Consider the following 11,756-nt stretch of genomic DNA (forward strand, 5'->3'; position numbering starts at 1 on the left):
GCTCTTCTTAGTACCACTTCCACGGTCTCCTCTATTGTTATTGTTGTAATTGTAATTGTGTCTTATCTTGTGAAATCTTCTTATTTATTGTTGTAGTCTTCTTATTTATTGTTATTGTCATCCTGTAAAGTACTTTGAGAAGCCACCTTTAAAGGCGCTACAGTGTATATAAAATAAAGTTTATGATTATTATTATTATAACCGGGGGCTTCGGATCGCTACAATACAGCGATTTTTTCTATTTTTGTCTAAACTTTCCTTGCATTAATGTGATGACTTCAGTAGATCTGTCTCGTTTCTACTTCACGCTCAACTAAAATTTTATAAGAAATATAATTTTGTGCTATACATAAATCACCGAATAGTTATTTATTTAATGAAAAGGAGGGAAATGTAAGTTTAACTTAATAGATATACCTATTTATTTGAGTAGTACAATATTACAGCGAGGTGGTGTCGGCGAAGACGCAGATGGAAATTCAGGTTCTTTTCAGAATGGAAACCGCCCTTTATTGGCGGCACAATAGCTATTACAGTGTAATTCGTCTGTAACACACTAGTGTCACTTGAGGTACAGGTACATTGGTATAGGGTGCTTAAGTGGGTACAGGTATAAAAGTGTGTAAACCGGGGATAACTATTTATATGACAACCCAACAGCCCACAACAATGTGTAATCGCACCAGATGGTCAACCCGTGCTGCCTTCAGTAGCCCTCAGTTCGCCCTTTGGCTCCTCCTCCCATCCTGCCCCTCGCTGTGCCTTTCAGCCGGGTCCTCATCGGCCGCAACGCCAGGCGAGGTCGCCACAATATGTTAAGAAAAAATACTTCAACATAAACTTCTAGAAAGACGGTTGTCATGTACTCGTTGCCATGCCTTTGATATTTGCCTTAATGTGTCTCATTTACAAATATTGAAATATATTTCAAACTTAAAAAAAAATTAAATGTATTTAAATACAAACATAACTTGAGACGTGTTTCGTATAAACTGTAGAATATGTAGCATGAAGTGGCTATTAATTGCAATGCAATAGGAGCACTTGATGAGGATTGTGTCTAATGTCATATATTCTACCTATCCTATGTTCTTACATGTTAATTGTGGAAAGTTCTAGTTTAGTCTGAAAGTAGTTTATACACCCAAAATTTCTTTGGATGTAAAACATATAACCATAGAAAAGCAAAACCTTGAGAAAGAGCCTAATGTAATACTTTTATGTGTGTTACACTCTTATGGTAGGAAAAATGTTTAAAACTAGACATTACTGGCATACAGAAATATTCCAGGAACAAATGCATTAAGCATGGTGTGAGTCCTGCATAACCAAATGTATCTGTCTGTGAAGGCCAAGCTCTTTACTCTCAGTTATCAATATCTGTTTAATTGTGTCGAAAGCCAAAAGCTTATGAGTGTTTAAATACATTTCTTAGAAATGAGTTTCATTTTAAAGAAATGTATTTGATGTAGCTACTCTGTGCTGTGGCAATGGCAGAACTTGGTGCTGAGTGGAGTTTGAAGGGAACTGTTAAGAAAAACTGGTGTGGTCAGCTTGTGTTGCAGCTCTAGTTTCACCTTTTCAGATTATGGATTGGATGGCTTCACCACCCTCTTGGAATTTCAGTATCATATGTTCAAGTTAGACACCAATGGAGCCAGCAAATCATTTTTACTCATTCATAACTTCAATTCAATTGCACTCATTCAAATAGGCAGTCTAGAGAAGTTATCTAAAAAAAATGTTGCCTAGTACAGTATGTGTTGGTTTTATAATATAAATTAATACAGTAGCAAATTATTTGCAACAGAAATAGAATGTTTTCAAATCTAGATAATTTGAGGTAGGACATGTACAGTATATTGAAATTTGCCATGCTATGAAGTTTACTTGATTATGAAGCCTGACAGTTCGCAATATGAAATATTTTACTTTCAGAAACATAACCAAACCTTGAGCTCCATCCTGACACCATTCCTACCGTTTATGCATGTAAAATCAACCGATGAAAAGAGAAGGCTGTGATAGGGTGATGTTTGATAGAAAAAAAATATCTACATGATTTAACTGATCCTTTTAATCGTAATTTTGTTTGAGAGATAAGTTAAGACGTGCATTAAATATTGTGGAAAACCATTAAATAGGGATTTAAGATTAAGAGCAATATTTCTATTGGATTAAAAGAGATGTATTCACAAGACTGTTTGTTTTCAATGTAATAGGCTCATTTTACATAACTGGATGTTTTGTTGCCTCGTTCTTAATCACAATTACATTCTTCTGCATTGAAAGGTTTCTCTCTTGGTGTGAGACATTAGCTACAGTATGTCAAAATGCCCAGTCTACTGTTCATTTATAAAACTTTTTATTTTTGTGCTGTTCCTGTTTAATTCTTTATTTTTTAATCCTTTCAAGGATTTATAGGTATTCTTGATAGTCCACAGAATAACTGAAACATCAAAGAATCTTCCTAGAGAGCTGAGGCGAAAGTTTTCTTTATGTCTTGGACCTGTCCCAGTACCAATGTCAAAAGACAACAGGTGTAAAGAGACCATGTCATGTCATGTTTACTATGAAAGTTCAAAATGTCTCTTTAGAATTCTAAATATGTATCCTTAAAATTCAAAATAAAAATTAAGCTTATCTTTCTTGAAGAGGGTCCCAGTCACACAGCTGATTAATTTGTCTTTTTGCCAGGTTTGAATAAGAGCTGAGAACATGAGAGAACCAGTAATCGTTGCTGGTGATGGGTTTTCGCTGAGCTTCCTCATTAGTTGGTCATCCTTGGATTATTGACAGGTGATCTCCAGTTAGGGCTATCCCATCCCCCCCCCTGCCCCCCTTGGGGGAGCAAACAACTTTTTCCATTACTGGAAGTGTCAAATAGGCCTATTTTACAATATCCTGACTTATGTTAAAAGTTGTTATTAGAGAGTCCCATGTCAGATACATTCCTTAAGGCTGCAGTCATCATAGCTAGGCTGTGCCAGAGTTATCTATTCAAGGCAACAGATAGATTATTGGAAGTCTTTCTTAACACTTAATTCTTAGTAAAATACCAAGTCTTGCTGCTGCACCAGGCTTAACAATATTTAGCATTAACAGGCATAGTAAGTGATTTTATTAGTTTAATTTAATGTGTTCCCTGTAGATATGTTGAAGCCAAAATGGTTTTATATTGTGAATGTCCAATATGATTTCTGCTTCCCTCTGAAAACTTTTATTGATGTTAGAACTTTCTGATAATTTTTTGGGGAGATCTTAAATACAACATTTGCTCAAATATCCATTTAATCTATCCATCTTGAATTTATGAATATCCTTGTATTACATTGTAACACTTGTATTATGTTGACGTAAGATTACGTAACATTACAGCTAGCTGTAGACAATTTCATCGTCAGTCTGCAATGAAATTTGGGGAATATGTTCTATAGTTAAACACGAGGCTCAGCTGAAGGAGTAGTTGAGTGTACGTGAGCAGGGAAGCATTGCACAACAGGATCACATGTGATCCAGATGCCACAACCAGATGACTCTGAGAGCCAGTAGCTGCATTTCTGACCCTGCAGAAAAAGCTTGAGGATGGACAAAATGTAAAACTGAATTTTCTGCAGCAAGAGAATCCCATTTCTTGAGATCTGACATTTTCTAAAAATCTTGGGACCCAGTGAAGCACTGTTTTGTGCTAAAAATGTGCATAGAGAAATTGAATTTTGCATGGACCACAGCATATGTTACAGTGTAGCAGTTTATACAGTGGAAGACCAAGATGAGTGATATTTTTCATAGCTTTACCCTTAAATTCTTGGTGACACAGGGCTGAAAAAATGGCTGCAGGATTTCAAGCAAGAACTACAAGATGTTCTTAGCCAAAGCACTGCAGAAACAAAACACCCAGATAGGGATGCTAAACAGGGCAGAGGAGTCTGCGAGCATACTATAGGTGTAAGAGTGTGAGCAATATAATATTGCTCTGGCTAGAAAAGAAAATCTTGAGTCAGAGAAGGTCCCCACGGGGAATGATTGAAGGGGATCACCTGGCCTGAAGTAGAGATGAACTTGAATTGCTGTCTTGGGAAAACTCTCAAGTTGGGGGTCCAACAAAGGAAGAAACAGTGAACCTGCCAGGTCTAACCAGATTACAGAAACAGGAAAAGACAGACGTTCACACAACTGTGGAAGAGAAGGGGAATTGGTTGCCTGACCAGCCTCTTACTGAGCAGAAGAAAAAGAAGAAGGGTGGCGACTTCACTTGGAAAAGGGTGCAACCTCCCGAGTGTCCAGAAAGGGGAGCACTAGCAGAACCAAGGAGCAGGAGAAAGTTACTGCCTCCTAAATCACTGGAGCACCAGAAGAAAGGATTTCTGCCTCCAGGGCTCCAAGACCTGGTGATACAGTAAGTACTTGACCTAGGTAGAAGGTCAGACATTTGGCAGGGATCTTTCACAAGCTTTGTTTTTTTCAAATTGTTTAGAAAGACTGCATGTCCCTGAGTCCACGATATCTACAGTCTAAAGCTCCCCTCACTTGTAACCTCAGATATGGACTAACCTTAGTCTGATGCTTAATTTGTAATCACAAGGTGCCAGAGCTGAATGTGAATGGGAGAAAGCAGATGTATGAGGAACGAAGGAGGTACTGGAGCACTTAACAGAGGTACACATGTAACAAACTATCAATATATTTTCAAGCCACATCTTTTTGGACCAGCCATTCACCTCTTACTGTTTCTTTGGCTTGTTTTCTCATCTTCCACAGATATCTCCAATGGCTAGGAATGATCGGCACCTGTTTTCATAACTGGTTTACCATAACTGATCTCTATGGCATTCTCAGTGCCCAAGTTTGCCTTAGCAACAGACTTCCTATTGGTGGATAGTTGTAGAAGACACTCTAAACAATCTCCCAAACTGACCTGGTGCTCTTCAAATTTCAGACTTCACAATACTCAACAGAGCCATGAACCTGGAGGCCTACATGAGACTTCATTGTTTACAGGCCTGTGTTGGCTAAATTGGACAGAATGCTAAATGGTTATTTCATAATCCATATTGGTATAACTAGTAGACTGTGCCTCCAGCATCCAATATTTACCCAAAAGATCTGCAAGGATAAGACTGAATTTTGCTAATGTAAATTCACTGTTTATGTCCAATTTTTTTTATCACCTGCTGAGAATCTTAAACAGTATATGTAACACCAGCTGTTTCCTAGGCATTTATTTTAATCATTGTCTGATTAGTATCACATCACATCATCACATTAATGTGAATTTGTAACAGAGTATGTAGTATACTACCTGTCATGAAATAAACTTCTGCAAAAAGAAGCTTCTTTTTTTTTCTCAGGCTTCTATAAAACACAACATGAAGCAGAATTTTGCACAACTAGGGATAATTATGATAAGGACTCCAGAATAGAAGCTTGTATTGTACGTTTAAATTCCAAATGAGACAGTAAATGCCCTGCTATATAAATGGGTCTCCAGGTCATCACTGTAATAGATTTAAGTTATCTTAAATTTAACTTACCTGGTGGAATAAAAAATAAAATAACTTGGCATATTCCTGTTTTTAATAACAATAATAATGAATTATTTTTGCCAAATTAAAATGAGTAGACATCTAAAACATTGAAAAACACAAATGTCCATATCTAGTAGTTTGGGCTTGTGAATCATGTGGCTCCTACATTCTCAGCATTTGTTTAAATCCCCAATGGTATTGTCATATCAAAATCAAGGCCTTTCTTCAGATCGATAAGAGTTTTGGTAACAGAAAATCTGCATCAGTGCTATAGTAAGAGCGCACGTGAATTTATTTTCTTTCTGAACCAAAACCTGTCTCAAGTTTTATCATCTGTTCAAGATGATGTTTCAGGAATAACACACAGCTCAGTCAACAATATAGTATGAAAATAGTATGAAGTGTGATTGGGATGAACAATGTGGAGTGTTTTGTCTCTGGCACGGGCACATAAAATTCTCATCTAATATTCTGCTCAATATTGAAGATATTGAGGATATGGCCAAAACCTTTTGGGTTTAAAATATAAGACTTGTTTTCAAGTGTTTTCCGATAAGAAGAAGCCACGAATGCATCACCTGTGGCTGAATTAAAACCTTTTCATTTTTTGCATAACATTTTGCGGAAATATTCAACTGCTTCAAGAACCTTCTTAACTGCTCAGAAAATATTGTCCAGTCAGGTTTCAATAACTCATGTTTTACGTACTAAATTTAACGACAAAGAAGTGTTGAAAACAAGTCTTCTGCAAAATCTATATCTATTATGGTATTATATGACTACACATAAATGAAGTTACTGTTTACATTGTTCTATGACAACTTGACAAGCCTATACTAAAGTGGTAGTAGTTCAGGTGGGTAGCTGCGTCAGCATGCGTAGGCTGCAAAGGAACAAGTAATAGGCTTATTCCATGCTGAAAAAAAGAAGAAAGAGAACACAACGTTTCGGCCGTGGAGCCTTCTTCAGGTGTGAGAGAGACAGGGCAGTAGGCAAAGGTAAAGTAGCGGGAGAACAAAGGTTGGGAGGGAGGAGGAGTGAGAGGCGGGAGCAGGGGACAGAAAGAGAGGCCAATCAAGAGGTGTGAAGTCAGAATGGGTGCAGAGAGGTGTGAAATGAAACTTCCAATGAATGGAGAAAATTGAAAAGAACAGTAGTCTGTCGTTAAGGGAAGGGAGAATGTGTGATCCTAGTATATACAGTACATGTAAGAACTAGATGGTTAAGGGAATAAGAGGGTATATTATAGCTTATGCTTCAGGTAGCTCTCTGCAGCCCCCTTGACCTTGGCACATGACACTTGCTCTACTGAGTCTGGTACACTTCGGGAAGGTTGTTTAGATCCACACAAAGGAGGCTGAGCTTAAAAAAAGTTCAGACAGTTAAGAAGACACTCACACAGCAGTCATGGCCAATCCTTCCTCACCAGAAGCAGCCAAGACAGGAGGCTCTCTCTTACTACTCTGAGCAAGAGCTTTAGAAACTCGAAATCTAGTGAACATCACAGGCTCGTAACATATTACTATATCAAATACATAACAGCAGTCTAATATGGTGAGTTCCTATACTCACCCAGGGAAGTAAAATGCCATGACAAGGCAGTCTCTAGACAGCACCAGTGACACTGTTCAGCTGTTGTTAAGAAACTCCTCCTTCCTCCAGGTTCCATGTGGGCACACGCCACTAGAGCCCTGTTCAACTCCTTGACTCTTTTCCAAGGGACTCTTCTAGCAGACTTTTTCAGTGCAACTATGTGGTCCTTTTCACCCACGTTAGCAAATTCTCCAAACCATAATGTGTTGACTGTCATATTCCAACTTCTCGTTCTTTTCTCAATAGTGGATAAACAAGAAGATGATGGTCTATCTTCGTACCCTTGGTTCACTGAAAATAAATGCAATCATAAGCCTTTTTCCTGTCCAGTCAGCTCATGGGTAAACAAACAGGCACAGAACAGCAGCTATATCACCCTGCATCTCACAACTGGTGACCGACTGAAGCTAAGCAGATGTGAGCCAGGCTAGTACCTGGATGGGAGACCTCCTGGGCAAGCTAAGGTTGATACTGGAATATGTGTTAATGAGACCAGTAGGGCGTGCTCACTCTGCAGTCTTTGTGGCCCTAATGGCCCTGTATAGTGATGGGGACACTGTCCTGTAAAAAGGCACTGTATTTCAGATGAGACAAACAGCCAAGGTTGTGAGTCTCTGTGGTCATTAAAAATCCAAAGGTGTTTCTTGAAAAGAGTAAGGGTGTAACCTTGGCATCCGTGGCAAATCTCCCCCTTTCCATTATGAATCATGCCCTTATAACCCCAATCTATCAATTGGCTTCATCGCTCTGTTCTCCTCCCCACTGATAGCTGATGTGTGGTGAGTGTCCTAGCTATGACTGCTGCTGCATCATCCAGGTGGAACTTCACATTGGTGGTGGTGGAGGGGAGTCCCCATTACCCATTACCATTACCCACAAAACACAATGTTTCGGCTATAGAACCTTCTTCAGGTCTGAGAAAGACAGGGCAGTAAGAAAATATAATGTTGCATAGGAGAACAAAAGCTGGGAGAGAGGAGGAGTAGGAAGCAGGAGCAGGGGACAGACAGAGTGGCCAATCAGGTACTGTAGTATGAAGTCAGGATAGGTGAAGAGAGGTTTGAAATGAAACCTACAATGAATAGAGAAAATTTAGAAGACAATTAGTCTGTCATTGAGAGAAGGGGAAAGGTGTGATCCTAGGATAATCTTAGTTTCTATATTCTTTCTGATGTTGGAGTTAGGAAAACCAGCTTTGAGAACACAGACGGAGAGATTAGTTTGGATTAGTCCGAGTCTCCTTCCTGTTTCCCCAATGTAAATGGCTGGGCATTTACTGTAAGAGATACAGTAAAATAAGGGTGGTACAAGATGTCATCTGAGTGTGGTGTTAGATATGTACTTGCAGGTGATACAGCGAGCTCTGTTGCAAGGGAAAGTGCCTGGTGTGGTTGGTTGCTGGGGTGGTCAAGGGAGCTGTGAACAAGGAGGTTACGCAGATTAGGTGGTCGGAGATATGAGATGATGGGGTGATCAGAAAAAAGGGCCCCAGTGGAGGGATCATCCTGTATGATGGAAAAGTTGTTGTTAATAGTCCTTGGGATATAATGTGTGTTGGAGAATTGGGTTATTATAATATTAGGACCTTCACAGACCTGAAGGTGAGCTCTCCCTACTGGTCCCACTAACACCTCTTCCAGCAGAATTGTATTATTATTATTATTATTATTATTTTTATTATTATCATTATTATTATTATTATTATTATTATTATTATTATTATTATTATTATTATTATTATTATTATTATTACAGCAGTATAGGACCTTTTCCCATCGGTGATAACTGTTTTCCTTTTCGAAAGACAGCCCATCATTTTGGAAACAGGTCTCCTCTTATTCCCTGTTCGCATTGTAATACTGTAGCACAATGGTGACTAGTCTAGGTCTATTACAGCAGCAGAGATAGATCTCTCACTGTTTTGTGAACCCCTGCATGTCACGATCGCTACTCTTCCTCTTAAGGGCGCTCCAGCCCTTCCTTGTTCTGCCCCATTACCCGCACCTGTTCCTTATTCCAGCCACTCTTCAGTTCCCCCTTAAAAGCCAGACGCAGACGTCATTCGAGGCTTTTCATTGAATTCTGTTTCGTGAGGTCCTGCTGTGTCTGGCTCCGTTATGGTTTTAACTTTCTGTTCCTGATCCCCCCTGCCGGTCCCGACCAGGTTCCTGGTTTTTAATCCCCTGGATGGATCGCCTGGCCATGGACTTATGCTTCTGTTTTGGTTTCCCATTTGGACTTCGTCTTGGATTGTTCGCCCCGGACTCACTTCCCCTGGACACCTGCACACCTTGGACACGCCCCCCCTGTCTCCATACTCGTCTCCTGCATGACTTTTTCCCCAGTGTTTCCTCACAAATCCGGATTGTGTTGTCTGCATTGGGCCCGGAAAGAACTGTTCATGACACTGCATTCAATCTTCTGCTGTCAATAGCTCCAGGCCTGTCTTGCTAGTGGCATGGCTATGGATCTGCGCCTATGGCTGGAAGGTTGCTGGTTCAAATCCCATGGCTGGCAGAGAAATCCTGCTCTGTTGGGCCCCTGAGCAAGGCCTTTAACTCCAACTGTTTCAAGGGTGCCGTATAAATGGATGACCCTATGCTCTGACCCCCAGCTTGTCTCCCTGTCTGTGTGTCTCATGGAGAGAAAGTTGGGGTATGTGCCAAGACAAATTCCTAATACAAGAAATTGTATATGGCCAATAAGGTGATCTTATCTTATTTTACTGTATATGAAGGTTTCTATTGATAAGATCCCCAAGCTTTGTTGCAATGAGGTTCCAATGCAGTAGTGTAATTGTAGTTAAGTGTCCTTTGATAGAATGTTGGAGGGAAGTACCGCTGAAGTGAATAGAGTAGAGTTTATTGTCATATGCACAAGTGCAATGAAATGCTTATTTGCATATACTGTACGCCCCTATACAAAGACATAAAGGAAACACCAAGAACAAAAACACAGAACAGCAGCAGCAACAACAATAGCTTCATGTTGGTTTGATGGATAGTTATTTTATTTTAGCATTGTATTTTATAGTGTTGGACAAAATAATAACAAACGTTATTCACAAAATGTCCCCTCCTATTGATGGGGGACAACAAAAGAGGTCTTCAGCAAACTTTCTTTCCCCAGAATGTAAAAAATGCAGCCTCTGTTAATAAAAGCACAAAACGTACAGTAGTGTGATTTTAAATTTAAAAACTATAAAACAATATTCATAAACATTTCTCAGTATTTACTTTCTTTATCCATGTTAGGGATAGAGGATACTATCATACAAAAATATATTTAGATTGAGGTAAAGTAAATTCGAAATTCCGTTTAAAAGCAGCCTGTACCTTCTTTCAATTTAGGCTTGATTTTCTCACCCTAAACTTTCAGGCAAGTGATTTTAAATGGTAAACTAACAGGATGTCTTATAGGTTCCTTAATAAACCCAGTCAATAACTTTTAGATGTTTGAACGACACTTCAGTGAACAAGGGTTGAGCTCTGAAAAGCATTTTAAAAGTTATTTAAAATACGGTATATACAGTACATCGCTATGGAAAGTTATGTAAAAGTCCCACGCCTTGCCTTTAAAAGCCAACTTCACATATAAGCGCATATTTTATCTGTTCTTTGTGGTTCTGTGTGTGTTTTGGGAAACGTGCACTTCACTTGCCAATACTGAAAAAAAAATGCATTTCTTATAAAACATTGGTGGTACAGCCATCCTGTAAAAAATTGCTCTTTTCTTTAAGATGTAGTGTTTGTTTATCTCAAGCAGAAGGATGTATCTCTGTTGTGAATTCAAAAAGTGCATTTATTTCTATTTTTATTATAGCTTTGATTATTTATTCACTTAAGTGTTATATACAAGTTTGTAGATCTATGCTCATTGAATCAGGCTCCATAAGCAATTTGTAGGACCATGCCTCACCTTTTTTACAAAAAGTAATTCATATCATTTGTAGTGGATCCTTAGAGAAAACTTGATTTGAAGGTTAGTGTCATTCAAAGCTGTTAATATACGGTAACATTCAAACTCAGTTTCTTTAATTTTGCCGTAGCTAAATAATATTTACCTATGGACTTAATTGTTTCTAAATAATATTTTTCCATCAGCTTGAGAGGCATATTGTTTAAAATTATAAAATCAATTTGAACAAACCTGAAAGTGCATCTTATTACTGTTAATCATCAAAAAACACAAAAGGAGCAGCTTTTCTTTTAATGTATCAGCTGTAAGTAAAACTACAAGGAGCATTCCGTAGGTAATGGCTTAGTCTGGGACTTAAAATACAAAATACGTTGTCTGCATTTGTTGACTTTTGCCAAAAAAGAATTCGGTCTTGAAACTGCTTATAAAAAAAGTTTTAACTTTTTAACATTGGTTCTAAACGTTCTGTGAACTTCCATGCTAACGTTACACGTTTTAAGATAAACCAGCATATAAACTAATAAAAAAACTACATATTTAGGCTTACAGTCACAAAAACCATAGAGCAGGAAGGTTCTGAAATGGCTTAAACTTGCATTGCTGGTTAATTTTAGATGTTTATCCACGGTCACTGTAGCAATGCGGTCACATTCTTTTTTGAATGAATGCATATGTGCGGCTCTTCTTGAGCAAGTTTAGATCAGTCCGAGCATGCGC

The sequence above is a fragment of the Lepisosteus platostomus genome, chromosome 4 (genome assembly GCF_059453375.1).
Source record: "Lepisosteus platostomus isolate fLepPlt1 chromosome 4, fLepPlt1.hap1, whole genome shotgun sequence".
In the NCBI taxonomy this organism is placed as follows: Eukaryota; Metazoa; Chordata; class Actinopteri; order Semionotiformes; family Lepisosteidae; genus Lepisosteus; species Lepisosteus platostomus.